The sequence below is a fragment of the Myotis daubentonii genome, chromosome X (genome assembly GCF_963259705.1).
Source record: "Myotis daubentonii chromosome X, mMyoDau2.1, whole genome shotgun sequence".
NCBI lineage: Eukaryota > Metazoa > Chordata > Mammalia > Chiroptera > Vespertilionidae > Myotis > Myotis daubentonii.
In genome coordinates, this window is record NC_081861.1 from 136,649,976 (window position 1) to 136,671,857 (window position 21,882).

At 43.4% G+C, this 21,882-nt stretch overlaps 1 protein-coding gene across 1 annotated transcript in view; it reads left to right on the top strand.

The window, feature by feature from the left end:
* The window catches only part of MID1 (midline 1), a 355,756-nt gene that overhangs the window by 19,695 nt on the left and 314,179 nt on the right, over positions 1-21,882 (top strand). The gene's annotated exons all lie outside the window — the stretch shown is intronic.

Sequence of the window (21,882 nt, forward strand, 5' to 3'; positions counted from 1 at the left end):
CTAGATACGCCCAGTGCCATGAGAACTGAGAACTGTGTAGTTTTCAAATCCGTCAGCAAGCACACAAAGGGCTGGCTCTTCCATAAGAAGGGAAGTTCTGCTTGTAGCTTTGCTTAGAATTTGGATTCATTTCCCTAAGCCCGCCGTGGTGAATAAAGTGTAACTCCAAACTCTCAGAGCGTTGCTTGGTTCTCCGGTTTTTCTGTAACAAGATAAGTCTGCCGATTTTCCAGAACATCTGTCCTTCAAGGGCACCAGTTGCACTAAATGCCCAACAAGAACCCCAGTGACCCTGGTTCTTCACGGGAGTGACATAGCCTTCTTCTCGCCAATCCACAGTTGGGGAGATTTCAGCAGTGTAGGGTTCCCAGAACACTCTCCTTTACTTGTGCTTCTGGTTTTGATGGCCATTCATCACTTGCATGAGTTCTTCATTGGTCATGTCACCAAAAGCCTTCATTGCCAAGGTGAAGCTCTGTCTCCCAGGGTTGTATTCCTGGTTGTGCAGGTCAATCATTTTCATATTCTTCTCCCACACTGTTCTCCATTCTTCTTCATTTGAGCTTTACTGTGTGTTGCCTTCAAACCGGTGCCATCATGCCTCTAGACTTCCATCAAGTTTTGGAGCAACTGAAACTATTCCTAAGTAAAGAGCAATCAAGAAGAGTGAAGGATTCATGTTTCAAAACCTTCGGGGGCACAGCCGAGCAGGCACAGTCAGCACGCGCTGGTCCAGTATCTCCCAGAACTTTGTTTTTTATGAGCCACCCCAGTAACCAAAAACTGGTGTTAATATGATTTAAAATGTCATTATGCTCAGTAGTTCTCACTAATATTTACCAATGGATCGCCTCTATTTTGTAAACTTTCTGAAAGTAAACTATTGAACATGTATGAAAAAAATAAAAGAGTGTGAACCTAAACAGCGGGGAATGGCAAACATCGGTCCATGAGCCACATCCATGTCACTGTCTGCTTTTGTACAGCCCAGGCGCTAAGGATGCTTTTTACATTTTTTAATTCAACAAATTCAACACAAGAGTAATATTTTGTGACAAGTGAACACTGTATAAAATTCAAACTTGTCTCCATAAGTGGTTGGACTGGCACACAGCCACACTCCTTCACTGTGGATTATCCGTGGCAGCTTTGGGATTTCCACAGCACCATGGAGTAGTTGGGACAGAGACCACCTGACTCATAACGCCTAAAACAGTGGTTGGCAAACCATGGCTCGCGAGCCACATGCAGCTCTTTGGCCCCCTGAGTGTGGCTCTTCCACAGAATACCAACTTCTGCACATGGGCCACAAAGTTTCAATCGCACTATACGATTTTGTGGAAGAGCCACACTCAAGGGGCCAAAGAACCGCATGTGGCTCGCGAGTCGCGGTTTGCCAACCACGGGCCTAAAACATCGACTATCGGGCCCTTTACAGAGAAGGTTTGTCCACTTCTGCACTAGAGGGATACTTGCCCAGGCTTTGCTGGTATGTGAGGACTTCCCCTTGTCACTTGGATTTCCTAAGGTAGCCCTGACAAGAGGCATGTGGTTTCTAGGCATTCCCTGAGAAAAAACAAGAAAAAGAATGCTACGAGATCACAATGGAAACTCAATAGGAAAATGTCCTAAGTGTCACTGCCTGAGTCAATAGCATGAAATCTTGGATTATTTTGCTTGCATTCTGACAGAAACATCACATTTGGAAATACTCAACCCATAAGACAACAGGCATCTGTGTAGAGACAGCGAGCCAGGTTTCGTGTGGAGCACAGCAAAGAAGAGTGAAACAGACTTGGGTTCAAGTTCCAATCACCATTCAGTCATTTCTATGCCAGCTATGCTGTCCATCTTCCTGGATTGTCTTTATTTTTCTTAGATACCCAGTCTCAGGGATATGGAGGGGATTCAGTGAACTCATGTCAAGTGCCTGACACATAGTGGGACTCAGGAAATGCTAGTCCAGGATGGGAGGCCGCTCATCTGGGCTCTCCATGCTTCACGGCCCTCAGTCCCACCCCAGCATCTACAAAGAGGCAGCAGAATCCCTTTTCAAACATCACTCTAGCTCCACTTCCGCAGTGTTCCTCACAGGTGTCTATAGAGTATCTTTCTCCAAAACTAGACCATCTCCCTGTTGCCCAGACTGCTCCACTGAGAGACCTAAGTGTAAGCTCTGACACAATGGAATAGAAATCAAATCTATTTTTCAATTATAGGATGAAATTTGTCTTCAGTGCTGGGGGAACCCTACAGATGGATGTGATCCCAGTAGGTTCGTTACTAGTCTCGAGGAATAGGCCGATTCAGGTTTGAAAATGTTTCCAGGCCTTCAGGTTAGAAGGACAACCTTCTCACTGAAATCATACAGTGAAGGGAGACGTGCAGGGGGACTGGCTTGCCAGGTCATCGTGGGGGAACGTTCAATTCTAAGTGCCCTGGCTTGCCGTTCATTCTCCATCCCGGTTCAGTGGGGACTTAGGGACACTTCCCACACAACTTCTCTTTGGGCAAGCCAGGCTGGTGGCTGGGAGGCCTATGCACTCTGAAAAGAACATAAAAGCCAGTCTCAGGTGTCCCCCCCACTCTGGGCCAGGCAGAGCAGGACCGGAATGCCCCCGGTGCTGATGGAGACATGCATCCCCATCATTATTTGGGTGCTGGTGTTTATCTAGTTTCCAATCTGGTAGGTGATTGGCATGATTGAAATTGGGCGGGGAGGGGGGGAGGAGGTTTAAAAAAGATGATGAATGATTTTTTTTGGATAGGGTCAAACGAGTATTTTGTTTGAGTTTGTCAATCTTTTTGCTTCAGGGCTATGGCTTAAATTACTTAGTTTCTTGATGTCACCCCTCTTACCCATGTGTCTTAAAGATATGGCAACCGAACAACCAGCAGACTGCAACTACCTGTATGGAATGAGCCAATATATTCTTTTTTGTGTGGCCACTCAAGTTTAGTTGCCTACAGATAAAACAGAATTGTCTGTTCCACTGTAGCCTGCCTTCCCTCCTCAATGCTCTGTCAAAACTGCCCCCCAAAATGTCACTGTTGACCTCTTCTTGGCTGAATCCACTCAGTACTTAAGTCCTTACTGTACTTCAACTCTGTCATATTTTATATTGCTTTGTCCTGACATTTCTTATGCATTGCTTCCCAGATCTTTAAATAACAATTTAAATGGACTGTAAGATGATTACAAAAGGTATAATATGCATACAGTGGGAATACCAGAAGAAAAATAAGAGAGAGAAGCAGAAAAAAATAATTAAAGTAACAATGGCTGAGAATTTTCCTAAATTAATTACAGAAACCAAACCATAAATCCAGGAAGTTCATAGACACAAAGCAGGATAAATATCAAAAGTCTCTACCTAGCCAGATCATATTCAAACTGCAGAAAACCAAAGACAAAGAGAAAATCTTGAAAGTACAGTAACAGCTACTTATTATGTACCAAGCACAATATTTTACTTACATTATGTCAGTTAATTTATATGGAAATCTCCATCTCAAGGACTTTATACTTCTCCCCATTTACAGATTATAAAACTGAGGGTCATGGAGATCAAGGCCACTTGGTTAGTAAGTGAATGGTCCAGGTTTCAAACTCAGGGCTACTTAACCTCAAAGACTATGTCTCAGTACTAAGAAATGGTGTGGAAGGGACGTAACTTAGTATAATGAATAAGTGTCGACCTCAGAGCAGAAAGTTATAAATTTCTGCATTGGGTTAATAAAGTTTAGAGCTGTGGTTACCCATTAGTATGGAAATCGTCAAACATAAATTGTCACTTTTAATATTTGTAGAAAGGAACTGATGTTGAACATAAAGGCCAATCTGTAAATGAAGAGGGAAACAAAATCAAACAGAAAGGGGGAATTTTTCAAATTCCAAGTGAGCTTTGACTAATTTTAAAAGCCAAGGGAAATAACATAATTTCTCCTATTACTAAATGTAATTGGGCCAGAAATTTTTTGAATTTGTCTTGACCCTCCATTTATTACAAAATACAAGCTCTGTAAAAGCTGGAAACGTTCTAATCCAGAGGACTATTCCCTGATGATGGAGCTAAGCCCGACAGAGCTGGCCTAAGCAGCCCGGATACCAAATGATTCCCAAGGGACTGACTCAGCCATCCCCTAGTTTAAAACCTCAATTTAGGTTGGAATTCTCTCTAACTCCAGCCTGGTTAAATCAAGCGGTTTCTAAAACTTCTGTTACTCAGTATGTCCTTGTTCTTTGTTCACTTCTATTAATTCATTGCATGTATTAGTTCACTGTTTTTCCGCCAAGTGGCTGCACCCTTTTCCGTTTCATGCTTTTGACACAGAAGTCAAGCCAATGTATTAGGCCCAGGGGCAATGTGCTCACTGCATTGGTTTCACCCGTTATCTGGGTGCTATGTAGTCTGGGAGTTGAGGTATCTGTCACTTTGAAAACTAGCATCATTGTCTTCTGTGGGTCTCACCCTTGTGGCTACATGTGGCAAGCCAGTTGGTTTTATTTGGCCTTTCTGTGAGATCCTTGTACAGTGGGGCCTTGACTTACGAGTGTCCCGACTAACGAGTTTTTTGGATACCAGCTGTCTCTCGGGGGATTGAGTTGATAGAGTAATTTGAGTTAACGAGCTCCTTAATGAGCTCGGTCTCAGAACAAATTAAACTCATAAGTCAAGGCCCCACTGTATTTGGGATCTAGGGCTGCCTAACAAATTGCCCCAAACTCAGAGGCTTAAAGCAACACACATTTATTATCTCATGGGTTTCGTGGGTTAGGAGCCCAGGCACGGCTTATCTGGGTCCTCCGCTGAGGGCCTCACAAGGCCAAGATCAAGCTGTCCACTGAGGTGGTATCTCATATAGAGACCGGGGAAGAATATGCTTCTAAGCTCACTTGTGTGATTTTTGGCAAGATTCAGTTCCTGGAGGGCTGCTGGACTGAGGGCTTTATTTCCTTTCTGGTTGGCAGCTAGAGGCCACCCTCAGTTCCTCGCCATGCAGGCCTCTCCAACATTCCAGCGTCCCTCCTCAAAGCCAGCTAGGAAGAGAGCCTGCTAGCAAGATGAAGATCACAATATTTTTTAACCCATCAAGGGAGCGGCTCCTCTCAACGTTGCCATATTCTCTTAGTTAGGAACAAGTGACTTAAGGGGAGGAAAATGCCAAATCACGAATTTGAGAAGATAGGGACTCTTGGGGGCCATCTTCTAGGTGCCTACCACAGCATTTATGGTGATTTGAGGGACAACATGATTAGGTCACTATTCTGTGACCTAATTTAGTCAAAAAGACTTCTAGAGCCAGAAATGAGTTGAAAGCCCGGCTCAGCCTCTGCCAATAAATCTGGACTCTGGTCGGGTTTATTGACTTCTTTAGGGCTCAATTTCTCCTTTGGGAAATATGGGGATAATAATGTGCCTCATAGTGGTGAGGGTGTAGGAAAAGTGCCTGCTAGCCTCCCACATGATGGGTCTAAGTGTTCGCTGCATGGTAATAGCCCTTCATCACCCTCATGGCTACCATTGCGACTTTAATCAGTCTTTTTGGTATCTCCACCCCACCCTAAACCTTCTGGAACAGTGGTTCTCAACCTTCTGGCCCTTTAAATACCGTTCCTCATGTTGTGACCCAACCATAAAATTATTTTTGTTGCTACTTCATAACTGTCATGTTGCTACTGTTATGCATTGTCATGTAAATATCTGATCTGCAGGATGGTCTTAGGCGACCCCTGTGAAAGGGTCGTTTGACCGCCAAAGGGTCGCGACCCACAGGTTGAGAACCGCTGGTCTGGAAGTATGTTGAGTTCTCACGATTGTTGTATTATCTCACCAGAACCACATATTGATTAACTCAGTAATGAATGCTTTTTAGTAATGATGGTTTCCAATCATATTACCTTTATTAAATAACTCTAGACATTCAGTTCTGATCTTATACTATCATAAGATTTTTTTCTGCTACCTTCATGCCAGCGCCTACAATGCACAATTAGAAATCTAAGCTTCCTACAAACTCTACAGTGTTTTTTTCCCTCACCACACTCTGAATGATGGTCAATAATTGATCGTTTTGCCCAAACTCGATATAATTCTCTTTTAAAATGTTTGAGGGCCTGTTGTTTGATTAGAAGATGTTTAAGTCTGCTTATTAATTATTCCTCACTAATATTTGCTTGATGGAAGGAAAAAGGGAGAAGGGCCAACTAAATTCACATTAAAAAGCTATACGCAGAAACTAAGATACAGGTGGTTACATCACAGTATATTAGTACTGGTGGCCTGGTGGCTGAGAGGGGTTTAAAGAGGTTGTCCCTCTATGTGAGTATTCATCTGATGACCTGAAAGTGCTGCTTTCTAATATTAGGCATCTACCAAGGTCGATCCTAAGACCAGTAAGAACTAAATGTAACATGATTCACTTTATAAATAAAAATTCCAATGAGATTAATGCAGAAGGAAATTTTTCACCCACAAATACCATCATGGTGACAAAAAAAAATCAAAGACACATCTTCTCTTATTTCAATATGTGATGTATCGTCTATTTGGCCTCCCAGTATTCACAGTTAGACTCAGGAATACACGAACAGATGGCTGCTAACTAATGGATGACAAATGCCAAGAGCTTACAAAACAGTTTCCAAAATTCCTACAATGACCATACAAGGCTGACATTTTTGCTTTCTTTTTTCCTTTCTTTCCTTCCCTTCTCTTCTTTTCCTTCCTTCCCCTTTCCCTTCCCTCCCTTCTCCCCAACTCAACTCTCTCCTTAGAAACGAGAGCCTCATAAGCTCATAGCGATTAAATACGCCCCTTGCCACATAGCTGGCTAGTGACTCCAAAGTCTGCAGTGTTTCTTCTCCACCTTTCTGACTTGCCCCAGAAATTTAAGGGAGCATAAATCAACAGGAGAAGCAAAGTGGAGCGAGGAATCAAAGTGGTAAATTGCTGTTGTAAAGCGGGGTGGATGCTTGAAGCCATGATATTTAAAGAATTCAGACGAGAACTTTCAGAGGATATAAACCAAACTAGGAGCGGGGAGGGGAAGGGAGCATCAACCTGGGCCAGGCCCAGTTGCCAGACCCCTAGGCGATCCAAAATAATGAGCAGTATATCTGCTTTTGAGGGGCTCCGTGTCCTGTGGACAAGCCAGACTCGCCAGGACATGTTTTAATGCAAGGTGAGGGAACACATTGTGGGGAGGGGGGCTGCAGAGAATAATTGCTGTAAAAGGAGAATACAAGGAGTTCTACAGGTCACGGCCACAGCTGGCAAGGCCCCATCAGCAAAGCCCGCTGCCACATTGGCTGTCGTCTCGGCATCAATAACAATAAAACATCTACAGCTCCAGAGCAGAGTGCTCCGGTTTGCAGCCTGTTCCTGTATTTGAAGGCACTTTCAAAGGCTTAGCCCTACACTCAAGGCCTGCTTTCTGTCCATTTAAAGAGCTGGCAGAATAAGAAACAGCTAATTGGCAAAAACTGGAGAAGAAAACATTGACTGGATTTCACTGGTGACATTTTTCGAGAGTAGCAATGCATGGTTTTTTGCATATTTGCTTGTCTCATAGAGCCGTGGTCGGCAAACTGCGGCTCGTGAGCCACACGCGGCTCTTTGGCCCCTTGAGTGTGGCTCTTCCGAAGCCTTAGGAGGACCCTAATGAAGTTAATCACAATGTTCCTACCTATATAGTTTAAGTTTAAAAAATGTGGCTCTCCAAAGAAATTTCAATCGTTGTACTGTTGATATTTGGCCTGTTGACTAATGAGTTTGCCGACCTCTGTCATAGAGGGAGTCACATATAGGAATGATATTTGGTAACAAGCACTAATATTGTCTGGTGATGCCCTTAAGGCTTGAGTGTCCTGTCAAAGATACATCTGATTTGGCATCAGGGTGGAGAAAAACCTATCCAACAATTGCTGGATCTCATGTCAGTGGTTTCGCTCAGCAGGCCCTTGCAATGGGAAGCAACAACTCTGCAACTCAGGGTGATGACTTGCTCTTCCAGGTAGAGTGGGAAAAGCATTGACTCTGAGCTTGCAACGAGCTGGCTTCCAGGCTTGCCTCAGCCCCTTGCTGGCTACATGACCCCAGCAAATGACTTCACCTCTCAGGAAAATGAGAGAAAGTTGGCTTCCTTGGTAAGGTGAGTAGAGGACTGAATAAAATCATGCGCACAGAAGTGCCCATTGCAGGGTTTCTGTTCTGGTGGTGATGGTCAAGTTGGCTCTTCTAAATGGAGCTGCTATTGGCATTGGAGACTAGGACGTACTGTTAGAGTCCCGTAGGTTAGAGTCCCATAGGTTAGAGTCCCCTAAGCTCTGAGTGCTTAGGCAAGCTGAAGGGGAGTGTAATGCTGCACAGGCTTGACTTGTAGGCCCCACTGAAAATATGACTCCAATTGTCCTCATACTCCTAAAGAGTTAGCTTTTAAATAATGAGTATGGTCACCTCTGAAAATAGGACATAGAATACAGTGAATACTTGGCCCACTGAGGCAGTCCCTGTGTGGTAGCTTGAACAGATTAAATGATGTTTGATCACCTTAAAATTAGCAACCAATTTTTTGCAAAGAGGTTATACTGACAGATGTAGCTTCATTGAACAGAGGGATGAGAGACAAAACAACATCATGATTTACTCAAGTAGTAGTCACATCATTCATTTCCTTGACTTAGAACTACAGGATGCTCTTTTCCTATGGGCAGTTATTTTAGAAAGTACATAAAGGGTATTTGGAAGCATTTAGACTCCTCCTAAAATGAGTCCATCATGTCAGTATGCCCCCACAAGCAGCTGTTGAATTAGTTGGTGGGAGACCTATAGAAAAGCAGGGTGTTTAAATTGTCATGAATAAAAACCCAAAAGTTCTCTACCCAAGGATTACACTGGGGGCCCCGACTTTCCACACACCACACATGCCACCCTCCACATTTACGGCGAGCCATGCTGTTCTTAGAGAAGAATGCTGGGTACACGCCCGCCTTCTCGGACAAGCCACATTCTTCCCAGCTGATCATCCTGAACGTGGCCTAGTTTCGGTTGTGTTAATAAGAAAGGCAAGGTATTAAATAGACCACAAGATGCAAGCTACTCATAGAGGGCGTAATGCAACACCACATGTTAGATGGAGATGGACTATTGCCGGGGTCCAGCCTGAGTGGGCCAGGGGTTCCCAAAGGTGTGGACGGAGTCGGCGAAGAATGATTTACACAGAGACAGTGTTCAGATGATCAGCATAGCTCTGTTTAGTCTCCGTGGATCTTCCTGTGCCTGGCTGAGGCCACAGAGAGAGATCCAGAGGCAAGCTGAGCCTTTATTTTATAGTCAGAGGTAAACAAGGTAGTGGTTACCATAGTTACACTGTTCTTCTGAGTTTCACTTGTTTTGGCCACTCCTGCACCTCCCTCAGCCCATTAGCTTCCCAGATAAGATAAGGGGGCGTCATAAGGTCAAGCCTAATTATGCTAAGAGGACTGTGCCCTCTAAGCTGGGACTTGTTTGTGACTTTGCCCACAGGTCAGTCCGAGGTTAACCCTATAGCAGCTCCCCACAGACTATGTCAAGGATTTTTCTCTTCAGCCCACACAAAAATGTGGGGCTTGTGTGAAGCGGGTCATTAACCCATCAGAAAGAGAAGAAAAAAAAGATGAAAAAAATGATACTAATTCACTTTTCATCTCTCTGTAAACAGAAATTATACTATTTAGAGAAATTATACCATTCATGTCAAATATGCATCTGTTGCTAAATCAATAACCATTGGTCAGCTCCTATATAATGTGAAATAGTCCATGTATGATTGTCGGCAGCTTTTCTTTATTTTTTTAATTTCTTTATTGATTAAGGTATTACATATGTGTCCTTATGCCCCCATTACCCCCCACCCCCCACTCATGCCCTCACCTCCTTGGTGTCTGTGTCCACTGATTGGGCTTATATGCATGCATACAAGTCCTTTGGTTGATCTCTCCCCCTTCCCCCTACCCTCCCCTGCCTTCCCTCTGAGGTTTGACGGTCTGATTGATGCTTCTCTGTCTCTGGATCTGTTTTTGTTCATCAGTTTATGTTGTTCATTATATTCCATAAATGACTGAGATCATGTGATATTTATCTTTCTCTGACTGGCTTATTTCGCTTAGCATGATGCTCTCCAGTACCATCCATGCTGTTGTAAATGCTAAGAATTCCTTCTTTTTTACTGCAGCATAGTATTCCATTGTGTAGATGTACCACAGGTTTTTAATCCACTCATCTGCTGATGGGCACTTAGGCTGTTTCCAAATCTTAGCTCTGGTGAATTGTGCTGCTATGAACATAGGGGTGCATATATCCTTTCTGATTGATTAGTGTTTCTAGTTTCTTGGGATATATTCCTAGAAACTAGAATCACTTCTGTCGGCAGCTTTTAAAATGCACTTTTTCAATTAGAATAAATTATTCCTGGGTAAATAATGAAATTTATGAAAACCCTGAAGAAAAGCTTTCTCTACATCCACATCAGCTTTACACGAGATGGCTGATGAAGAATGATGTTCAATTTCTTGCTTATTCTTTCTTCCCACCTTTTGCCTCTTGGTAAACAAACTCACAGCCTCATTCCTCCATGGGAAAACCAGTGTGTAGAGATTTGGTTGATGGCCTTTACCGAGCAAAGGCAGATAAGAAGTTTTATGGGTAGCGAGATTTAGACTTGGAGGATTTACTCTTGGATTATAACCAAGACAAGGGAATGAGGCAGTTGGAACATTTTCTTTAGGTTGTCTTTATAGATTGTTTGTGATTAATGGCCTTTGCAGAATTGTAAAATCTTGTAAGGCCGATATCAGGGCTAGTTCTGCTCTTTCTGTTGTTAATCTAAATATATCGTCATTAAAAGAGGTTAGTTATTGTAGCAAAAGGCAGAGACAAATGACTTGTTTTTTCATTGGTTTCAAACTAAAACCAGCTCTCTTCTTTTCCTTTAAAGAGCTCTTCGTACAAATATTATGATCTTTAAATGTCTGGTTTGAAACCAGTTTTAAGATCCTTCCACCAACTGCAAATATTGCTGAGTCTCGGAGGCATTTGCAGGTCCTGGTTGTTTTTTAAAAAGTGTCATCTTGGCATACAATTCTTGATGAAGGCATAAAAATCCGGCATTGAATTTCAAGGATTCTCCCTATAAAAGCAGTCTTGGCCTTACGGCATATCGGAAAGAGGCTGAGAAACTCCCACAATTCAAACACAGCTACAGGGGCAACCTGTGTACATTCTAGAGCCCGTGGTTGGCAAACAGCAGCTCGCGAGCCACACGCGGCTCTTTGGCCCCTTGAGCGTGGCTCTTCCTAATTAAGTGAATAACAATGTACCTACCTATATAGTTTAAGTTTAAAAAATTTGGCTCTCCAAAGAAATTTCAATCGTTGTGCTGTTGATATTTGGCTCTGTTGACTAATGAGTTTGCCGACCACTAGCTAGGCCAAGAAACCTTGCTTTAGAATCATCACCGAGTCCATGGAAATACTAATTGTGAGGAGATGGAGTGCGTGGGTGGGTGGATATGTTTTCATTGGCTCAGTGTGTTTATGAATTAAGAAAAGGTCAAAGGCTTGACATTTTTCTCCTTCCAGTCTCTGAATGGGGTGAGCTGTTATTTCAAAGATTTAAAAGTGGGGAGGGGGGAGCCCTAGGTAAGTGCTGAATTTATAATGAAGTCATGTCCCTTCTTGTTTCTTGATCAGCTTCCAGAGAGAAAAGAAAGGAAATCGCCCACAGACTGAAGTTTACACTTATTTTTTGCGTGGGTTCATTAAACAGAAAACAAATGGCAAGTCACCATTTGAGGGAACGTGGAATCCATGTCTTCATTGTAGATTCTCTAAAATGCTCTCTGGCTAGTGAGTTGGTAACTCTGAGCTGCTGCTGCAGACTGTCATTTCACTCTGTGATTTATAGGGTGTGTCACCTTCAGTCACTCAGTTCAAGTTCTTTAGCTGTGAGCTGACTGGTTTCTACGCAACCGTTGATCTTGTGTTGGGAGCAGCTGGTCTCTCTTAAATGCCTGTGTCTATGTTTGCTGCATATCTATGACAGTGTGTTCACACCAATATAATTATGACTGCATTAGCACTTGCCCTGTAAACCACATGATTCAGAGCTTTATGAGCAGGTAATAAAAACTCCAGGCAGAAACTTCTCAGACATGGAGCTTTGGGGGTGGGCGCAGTTGTGAATGGTCAGTGTTGGTTAGGACCTTCTACAGTTTGTGGTCATTAGAAGCCCCATTTATTGGGTAGCCCTTTGCAGAGCCCAGGCTATGTGCTATGGGATTTCGATCTTTAATTACTTAGCTAAACATGGGACCTTGCCGAGCTGCATTCACTATCATTAATTCTTTCAACAAATATTTGAGTGCCTACCATGGGCTGGAGCAGATGATCCTTCAATGAGCAGCACAGAGTTCATATGCTCCTAGAGCAGCGGTTCTCAACCTGTGGGTCGCGACCCCTTTGGCTGTCGAACGACCCTTTCACAGGGGTCGCCTAAGACCATCCTGCAGATCAGATATTTACATGACGGTTCCTAACAGTAGCAACATGACAATTAGGAAGTAACAACAAAAATAACTTTATGGTTGGGTCACAACATGAGGAACTGTATTTAAAGGGCCAGAAGGTTGAGAACCACTGTCCTATAGCTTATATTCTACGGGATGGAGAAGAAGCAGGGAGGGAGAATGGAGAGAAGGAAAAAGGGATGGAGGAAAGGAAAAAGGACAGAAGGTAGGAAGAAAGAAAGGGAGAGAGAGAGGGAGGGAAGGAGAAGAAAATATCAGTTGGTAAGAGCTTTGCAAAAGATTAAATATCAGGTGGTAAGAGCTTTGCAGAAGATTAGAATTGTGTATATTATTGCTGCTTTAGAACTGTAGACAAGGGCAGGGTGACCTGAATAAGGTGTCAGCCATGGAAGAGCATTTGAGGCAAGAGGGGCCAGCTAGGACAGGGGTGGGCAACCTTTTTGCGAGTGTGTGCCCAAACCAGCAAAATCTCTGACTCAAAATTCTTCTGCGTGCCAACCCTAATTTTTTGAGAACATGTTACGCCTACTTTATCTCTGAAGATCTATGTATGTGAAGAACCTTGAAGAAATAAAATTCATTCGAGCGACAAACACACAGTCTATGATGATGAAAAATACATTTATTTTTTAATGTATACATGTTATGTAAAATTATTTATCTAAGATGCACCTACACTGAATTTATCTGAAAAATAAAAATGTCAATATTAAGAAAAAAAATTGTAAATGGAAGATTATAATGGAGGGTTTCGTGTGCCAGCAAAAGTTACTGGCGTGCCATATTTGGCACGCGTGCTAGAGGTTGCCCACCCCTGAGCTAGGCTAAGCTTCCAGGGCTCAATGTGAAGGAAGGCCTGTAGGTTGATGCCAGAGGGGCAAGGGCAAGGAAGACCCATAGGCTGATGCCAGAGGGGCAAGGGCAAGCACATGTGATAGCCAGCAAGCAGGGCACCTAGGCCCTTTTAACTGGGTGAAGGGCTTCGCATTTTTAAAGAGTGAGGGGCGAATGAGCTGATAGAAGTTTCAAGGAGGTCCCTCTGGTAGTTGCGGACAGAGGAGCAGGGAGACCAGTTGACAGACTGATGCTGGAATCTAGATGGCGACATAGTGAACTTGTAGGCAGGGCCTCCTATGCAACCCCTCCCTGCTTTCAGGGAAAGAATGCAGTTGAGGAACATTTTGGGAGCAAGGTGCAGGCTGACAACCACTTCCTGCTAGAGGTACCATCCACATATGATCCGTGAGATTAGGAGGGATGGGGAAAGAGCATGGCTTTTTCTTTTTAATTTTTAAATATGTTTTTATTGACTTTAGAGAGAGAGGAAAGGAGAGGGAGAGAGAGAGAGAAACATCAATGAGAGAGAAACATCGATCAGCTGTCTCCTGCACATCCCTGACCGGGGATCAAGCCCACAACCCCGGCAGTGGCCCTGACTGGGAATTAAACCAGAGACCTCTTGGGTCCTAGGTTGATGCTCTACCACTGAGCCACACCGGCTGGGCAAGAGCATGGCCTTTGACAATCCGTTTGTTCACCTGTAAAATGGGGTTTATAATGCATAATCTGCAGAACTGTGGTAAGGATCAGCAAAGTATAAAAGCTCCTAGCCTGGTGCCCAGCGATAATCATTTTCTGTCCAGGCAAACCTGTCATTAACTCATATCAGCAATCAAATGTCCATGGCCATTTTCCAGGGTTATGGAAAGGTAAAGTGCTACCTTTTCCTTGTTCTCAAGACATGACAAAACCCCTCTTGTGTTCAAATTGATGTATATGGAGCTATCCCAGTTGCTGAAAATATTTATTTATTTTTAAATTAATCAATTAATTGATTGATTGATTTTTTTTTCTGCTCTTCAGTTTCCACATCTCAGATCCTGTTTCTCTTTGGCTTCCCACATTTGCATGACTTTTAATATATACTGCCTCAAGTTGCCTTCCAGAAAAATAAAAGCAGTGCATGAGAATGTCCTAGTCCCTTTTTAAAAATTGAAATATAATTTATATCCCATAAAATTCACCCTTTTAAAGTGGACAATTTAGTGGTTTTTAGGACATTCACAGAGTCGGTGCAACCATCACCACTATTTAATTCGGAACATTTTCATCACCCCAGAAAGAAACCCTGTGCCCCTTAGCAGTCACTCCCCATTTCTTCCTCTGGCCCTTGGCAACCACTGATCTGCTTTCTGTCTCTATGGATTTGCCTGTTCTGGAGATTTCATATAAGTGGAATCATATAATATGTGGCCTCTGTGTCTGGCTTCTTTCACTGAGCATCATGTTTTCAAGACTTATCCATGTTATAGTCCTATTTCTGCGCTATATATTTATATTTTTCAAAATGGGATTATTTTTGATAGTGGTTATAGTTGCTAAGAAATTCTATCAATAAGTTTTATTTTATCACAAGACAGAGTATGTGTTCAGTTAGTCAGAGTTTATTGATTTATTGTCATGATCTTCATATATCTTACAACTAGAATATTCTTGGTATGGCTGCAGTGTTTCCATCAACGATTTCATTTCCCCTAGTTTGTTCTCCTTTGTTCTCAGTTCATTTTTCCCCTTTCCTTCTCAACGGTCTTATGCAGGACTGACACACAATAGGCCATGGACAAAACCTGGCTTACCACCTATTTTTGTAACTAAAGTTTGATTGGAACATGGCCATGCCCATCATTTGCATATTGTCTGTGGCTGTTTCCATGTTATCATAGCAACATTGAGTTGTTACAAGAGAGACCATGTGTCTTACAAAACCTACAATATTTACTGGCTTGGCTTTATAGCAAAAGCTTGTTGACCCCGCTGTAACGACTGACGGAGGACAGGACCTGTATTTATTTGGTTCTAATCAGAGTGATTTGTAACTCAGTGTGACCTCTTTGGGCTGGGGCAACTCATCGACAAAATCATGAAGGTGCTAAAAGCACTCGCTGAAATAACTGTTTTCCTCTTCACGGGAAGGTTCCAAAAATGATTTCAATGGAAAAAGATGTTAGAATATTTCTCAGTATTTCAAGACAGAAAGAATGTTGTTGAACCTAACTGTTACCTTGAGGATTATAAATGTCATATTTTGGTCACACACACTCATACATACCACCCAGTGGCATATGCATGTGGACCACACTTGACAGCAGGTGAATTACTTACGGTAAACCTCCCTGAACGCAGAAAATGCAGGTTTCCTAGGAGCTCTGGCTGGAGGCTTCCACGTCGCACCATTTGGGCTCCCATTACGATCAGGACCCACATGTCTGGATTCTTGTAGTAAAGCCCAGGCAATTTTCATGTCATTGCTTCTTTGCCTGTTTTATCTGGCTGAGACATTACCCCAAAGCACGATTTGACTTGGATTTTGCTTCCTTCCTTTCCTCCCTGAATTCGAGGAACAACAAAGAATTTACAGTCATATTGGCCCTTGTGTTTTCTGAACAAAATGGAAACATGCTCTTTTTTGTTAATTTCCAGTGCCTCCGTTCTGAATATTCCCCCGTTGACAGCAATCTCTTTCTTGACCCCATTGTGCCCCAGCTTAAGTCTCTCATCTGCCCCATTATCTTTACCTTTCTCTCTTCCCCACTAGCCTATGGGCCTTTAATAAAAGAAACTGGTTCCTTTTCATGTCTCTGCTCTCAGTGCCTCATGAAAAATGTGGAACTATCCACTGAGCCAAACCAGTTAAGGCCATAAATTCTTTATATTAATACTAGAGGCCTGGTGCACGAAATTTGTGCATGGGTAGGGTCCCTAGGCCTGGCCAGCGATCAGAGCCGATTGGGGCCTTCCTTCCCGCCGCTGCCGGCTGGGGCCTTCCTTCGTTCCGTGCTGCCCCCTGGTGGTCAGTGTACATCATAGCAAGGGGTCGAACTCCCCATGGGGACAATTGCATATTAGCCTTTTATTATATAGGATTGTTTTTCTAATAATAATTCATTTCATTAAAATTCAGGTGTCTGCTTTTCAATCAACCCATTCAACTGTCACTGACAAAACAGCCATATTCCCTGTGGAACATATATAATTTTGCTGGGTCAAACAATAGATATTACACAAAGAATTAAAATACTAGCACAAATACACATTTATAAAATATGATAAGAGCTCAGGAGAAAAATGATTGAGGGCCATAGAAAAGTCTATATGAAGAATAATAAAAAGAATCTATACTGATTTAGATTGAAGAGTGTGAATGTCAAGATGCCAACCAGAGACAAAATTCACTTTATTTAAATGAAAATATGTTAATAAAGGGGTTACTTCCAGAGGTGGGGAAGGGTTAAGGGAACTCAAGAGAGATGCCAACTTAACCAGAAAGTAGCATTCACTAGAGAGGCAAGGGACAAGGGCTTAATGAATTGGAGCTGGAACTCTGGTGCTAGCAAGAGGAAGTCTCTCCCAAAATGGCAGCCAAATAGGAAAGGGGTTGGAAATACCCAGACATTCATCTTTTCCAGCCCTCAGATCTCTTACTTTACTGATGCTTCCCAATAGCAGAATGCAGCCAGGAGCCAGCTAGCAAGGACACTTAAGTTATACAGAAACATGGGTGTCAGGGACACAGAGCAGGTTGGAAACGGGTGGAGAATGGATAAGGAAGTGAGGGATGAAAGGCAAGGGACATTTTGCGGAAAGGCTTTTCTAGGGCATGATATTTAAGTCAGAGTATGAAACATAAGGAATTAGTGATAGGAGCAGATTTCCATTTAGAGGAAATAGAATGTGGGTAGCCTCTAAGTTGGGAAAAGAACTCAGGGATCGTTGTGGCTAAAGCAGAGTAAAACAAGGCGTGGTGTAAGGTAGGCACCTTGGTGTTAAACCAAGGTTGAATGTTTTCCCCAGTGCAATGGGGATTTGTTAAGAGGGTTGAACAGTGGACAAGCTGATCGTGGTGTGCAACAGTCTGGGGAAGGAGAGAGGATGAGAGCTCGGCCAAGGATGGGAATTCATCCTCCTAAAAATGGAAAATCCCCCACCCTTCCTACTTATGTATTATTAGAGGCCCGGTGCACAAAATTGGGCACAGGTAGGATCCCTAGGCCTGGCTGGCAATCAGGGCCGATCCGTGGGGTGACTGGCAGGGTGATGGGTCCCCCCCCCCCCGCTTACACCCACCTTGGCTGGCCTGGCGCCACCCACTTGCCGGCCCCCACCATCTACTGCTACCTGCTGGCAACTCCTGTTTGAGCATCTGCCCCCTGGTGGTCAGTGCACATCATAGTGACTGGTCATTCTGCCAGTCATTCTGCCGTTCAGTCGATTTGCATATTAGGGTTTTATATAGCTAGATTAGGCCACACTCAGAAAAGTTACATTTTCTCTTAATCTCACAGCAAGATAAGAATAGGACAAGAATATTTATTTAAGAGTAGATTACTGATATTTTTAATCCATTCATTGTCACGGGATTGTAAATTCCTCTGGTTTAACTGATCTAAATTTCCTCATCAAAAACTCTGGAGTGATATGCCTTAGCAAAGGATTCCTAAACCGTGACACTGTTAGCATTTTGGGTCAGCTATTGCTCTGCTGCAGAGGCTGCCCTGTGCATTATAGGATGTTTAGGAGCCTCTCAGCCTCTACTCACTACATACTGTCCCCAGCCCAAGTTGAGACAACCAACATGTCTCCAGATATTGTTGAACATCCCCAATACTCTGGTGTTGCTATTCTTTCTTCTACATGGGGTTATTTTACACCTATTTTCCCAGGGACTTGGGGTTCCCTGGAAGCAAGGCCGATGCCTCATTCTTCTCCCTGAACCTATGTCCTATGTACAAAGTCAGCAGCATATTGGGTGATCAATATGTATAGGCCAGTGATGGCGAACCTTTTGAGCTTGGCCTGTCAGCATTTTGAAAAACCCTAATTTAACTCTGGTGCCGTGTCACATGTAGAAATTTTTTGATCTTTGCAACCATAGTAAAACAAAGATTTATATTTTTGATATTTATTTTATATATTTAAATGCCATTTAACAAAGAAAAATCAACCAAAAAAATGAGTTCGCGTGTCACCTCTGACACGCATGTCATAGGTTCACCATCCCTGGTATAGGGTGTCCCAAAATATGTATGCACACTTAGGATAATTATTAATTCCAGTGGGTTAAATCTGAAAAGAAGGGATCATCAATTGAGCTATATTTGTAGAATAAGTGAACATTGAAATGAACCTTAAATGTGATACAACTGTGAGCATGGGATTGGGGTTCAAGGAAACTTAAGTCATTCACTCCCACTGCTGGTTCTTCTGATTAAAGAAAGGATCACTGGAAAGAGTGGAGGTCAGTTATTAGAGACATCCTAGGACGTATAAAATATTTCTATTTCACACATAATTGCTTCAAATAAATCCATTAAGCTTTACAAATTCATTAGTTGTCTAGATTGGGTTGATTAATTCCTCTAGTCAGATTCAGTTAATAAATTTCTCTGAGCTGCGTCTCCTTGAGTTAAGGGAATGTGATGACTGACACCTAAGCTTTGAAATCAGAATTTGAATCAAATTCTGGCTCTGCCACTTACTACCTTGGTGATATCAGCCAAATAGTTTAACATGCCTTCGTTTCAGTTTCCTCGCTGGTAAAAAGATGGTGATGAAATCTCTCTGACCATTAAATTAATAAGTGTGATGTTTTTCTTACAAAAATTTAATTTGCTTTTGTTTGTACTACATTTTAGGGGGTAAAGCCTCTGTCAGGAAAAATATATATATTTCTTCTGCCTTTGTCCAAGTAGAATGTTCTTTTATTTTTCTAAAATAATTCTTACTTATGGTTACATAAGTAATACATGGAAACTTTTTTTAAATTTTCAATTACAGTTGACATTCATTATTTTATATTAGTTTCAGGTGTACAGTGGTTATACAATTATATAATTTATGAAGTGATCCTCCCAATAATTCTAGGACCCACGTGCCACCCTACATAATAATTACAATATTATTGACTCTATTCCCTCTGCTGTACTTTACATCCCATGACTATTGTGTAACTACCAATCTGTACTTCTCAATCCCTTCACCTTCTTCACCCAGCCCCCTCACCCTCCCCTCTGGCAGTCCTCAGTTTGTTCTCTGTATCTATGAATCTGTATGTTTTGTTTGTTCATGTATATTATTCTTTAGATTTCACATATAAGTGAAATAATGTGCTATTTGTCTTTCTCTGTCTGCCTTATTTCACTTAGCATAACACCCTCTAAGTCAGTGGTTCTCAACCTTCCTAGTGCAGTGACCCTTTAATAAAGTTCCTCATGTTGTGGTGACCCCCAATTTCATTGTTACAAATGGAACATAATGAAAGCATAGTGATTCATCACAAAAACAATATGTAATTATGTATGTGTTTTCCGATGGTCTTAGGCGACCCCTGTGAAAGGGTCGTTCGACCCCCAAAGGGGTTGCGACCCACAGGTTGAGAACCGCTGTTTTAAGTCCATCCATGCTGTCACAAATGGTAAGATTTCATACTTTTTATGGCTGAGTAATATTCCATTATATATATGTACAGTAGGGCCTTGACTTACAAGTTTAATTCATTCCATGATGGAGCTCATAACTCAAATTACGTGTATGTCAAATCATAAAAGTGAACGAGTGAGACACGTGATGCTGGGCTGATGTTGTGGCGTTCACTGTGACGTTCTCTGCGCCAACTAGTGGTGGGATATCTGAAGCTGGCTCGTAACCTGAATTTTAGCTCACAACTCAAAGCAAAAAATCGGCCGAGAGATGGTTTGTATCTCGAAAAACTCGTTAGTCGAGACACTCGTAAGTCAAGGCCCCACTGTATCACTTCTTCATCTGCTTGTCTGTTGATGGGCACTTGGGTTGCTTACATGTTTTGGCTATCCTACATAATGAAAGGCTAATATGCAAATAGACTGAATGGTGGAACAACCAAACAACCAGTCGCTATGATGTGTGCTGATCACCAGGGGGCATGCGCAGAACATGGCGGGCGTCGGCCGCGGTGGAATGGTGGAGCAGGTGAGTGGGGCACCAGAGCAAGGCGGGGCACTGGTCGCTGTCATTGGGGCGAGCCTCTGGTGGTTACTAAAAATTCTTTGCTTCCATGCGCTGCAGTCCCACCCACCGCTCGCACCTGCTGCCGGCCCCGCTTGCACCTGCTGCTGGCGCCCAGCACCAGCCCCAATTGCTTGGCATTGTTAGTGGGTATGGGAGGCGGCTGCTGGCCCCAGTTGCCCCTCAGGGCTTCTCCACCTCCCCCTGCTCCTGAGGGGCAATCGGGGCAGCAGCCGCCACTTGCACCTGCTGCTGGTGCGGGCCCCAATTGCTCTGCACCTTCAGCAGGTGCAAGCCGGGTTGGCGCCGTCAGCTTGTGGGAGCGGCAGTGGCAGGAGCAGGGCTGGGCAAGGCCACAGAGGATGGGTCGAGACCTGCCCCTGTGCCCACCGCAGCCTTACAGCCCACAGTTCCTTTCAAGGTGTACAAATTTGTGCACTGGGCCCCTAGTTGTAAATAATGCTGCAATGCATATAGGGGTGCATATATATTTTTGAATTAGTGCTTGATTTCTTCAGATAAGTACCTAGAAGTGTAAGTACTGAGTGATAAGATAGTTCTATTTTTTTTTTTTTGAGAACCCAAAGAGTGGGATTCACCCCAGTGAGATCTGGTGTCTTCTGAGACCTCCCTTTGAATGTGCCCTTTGTGGAGCTAATCAGGTGGAGGTCTGTGTCTGAAGCCAGCCACTGGGTACAGTGCTTCTGGGCTCTAAGGAGGGCCACCAGTGCAGGTCAATGTCAGTGCTGCCTGTGACTGGCCTGGGGCTACCTGTCAGGAGCTACAAGGTGATCCATGGTTGGTAGCTGCCAGTGCTGGACTTGCATTCCATGGGAGGGTCCACATTGCCAATGGAGGCTGGCTGACACCAATACCAGGTCTGGGTCCACTCAAAAGTCTCAGGGTACACTGAGGCCAGCCACTACCCACCTGGGGCCCACAGACCTTTGAGGTGCTGTGGGGTCTCACAGTCATCAGAGTGGAGCTAGTGGTGTTCACCAGGCTAATGCAGATTCAGATTTGGTCACGTGAGGGGAGGGCTCAGCACAGGGACAATGTCAGCCATCCCTCCAGCCCCCTCCCCCCACCAAAGCCACACAACTCAGTTTCTCCCTATATGTCTCTGATGCCCTCCAAGCAGTTGTCCCTTTGAGGGAGCCCAAAGCGAATGCCTGCGAGTGAGAGTTTGGGAACTGGACCTTTAAGGGGACACCCGGGTCTCTAGTAGCCTTCCTTCTCACCCGGATGGATGGACTCCTCATTGACATTATGAGG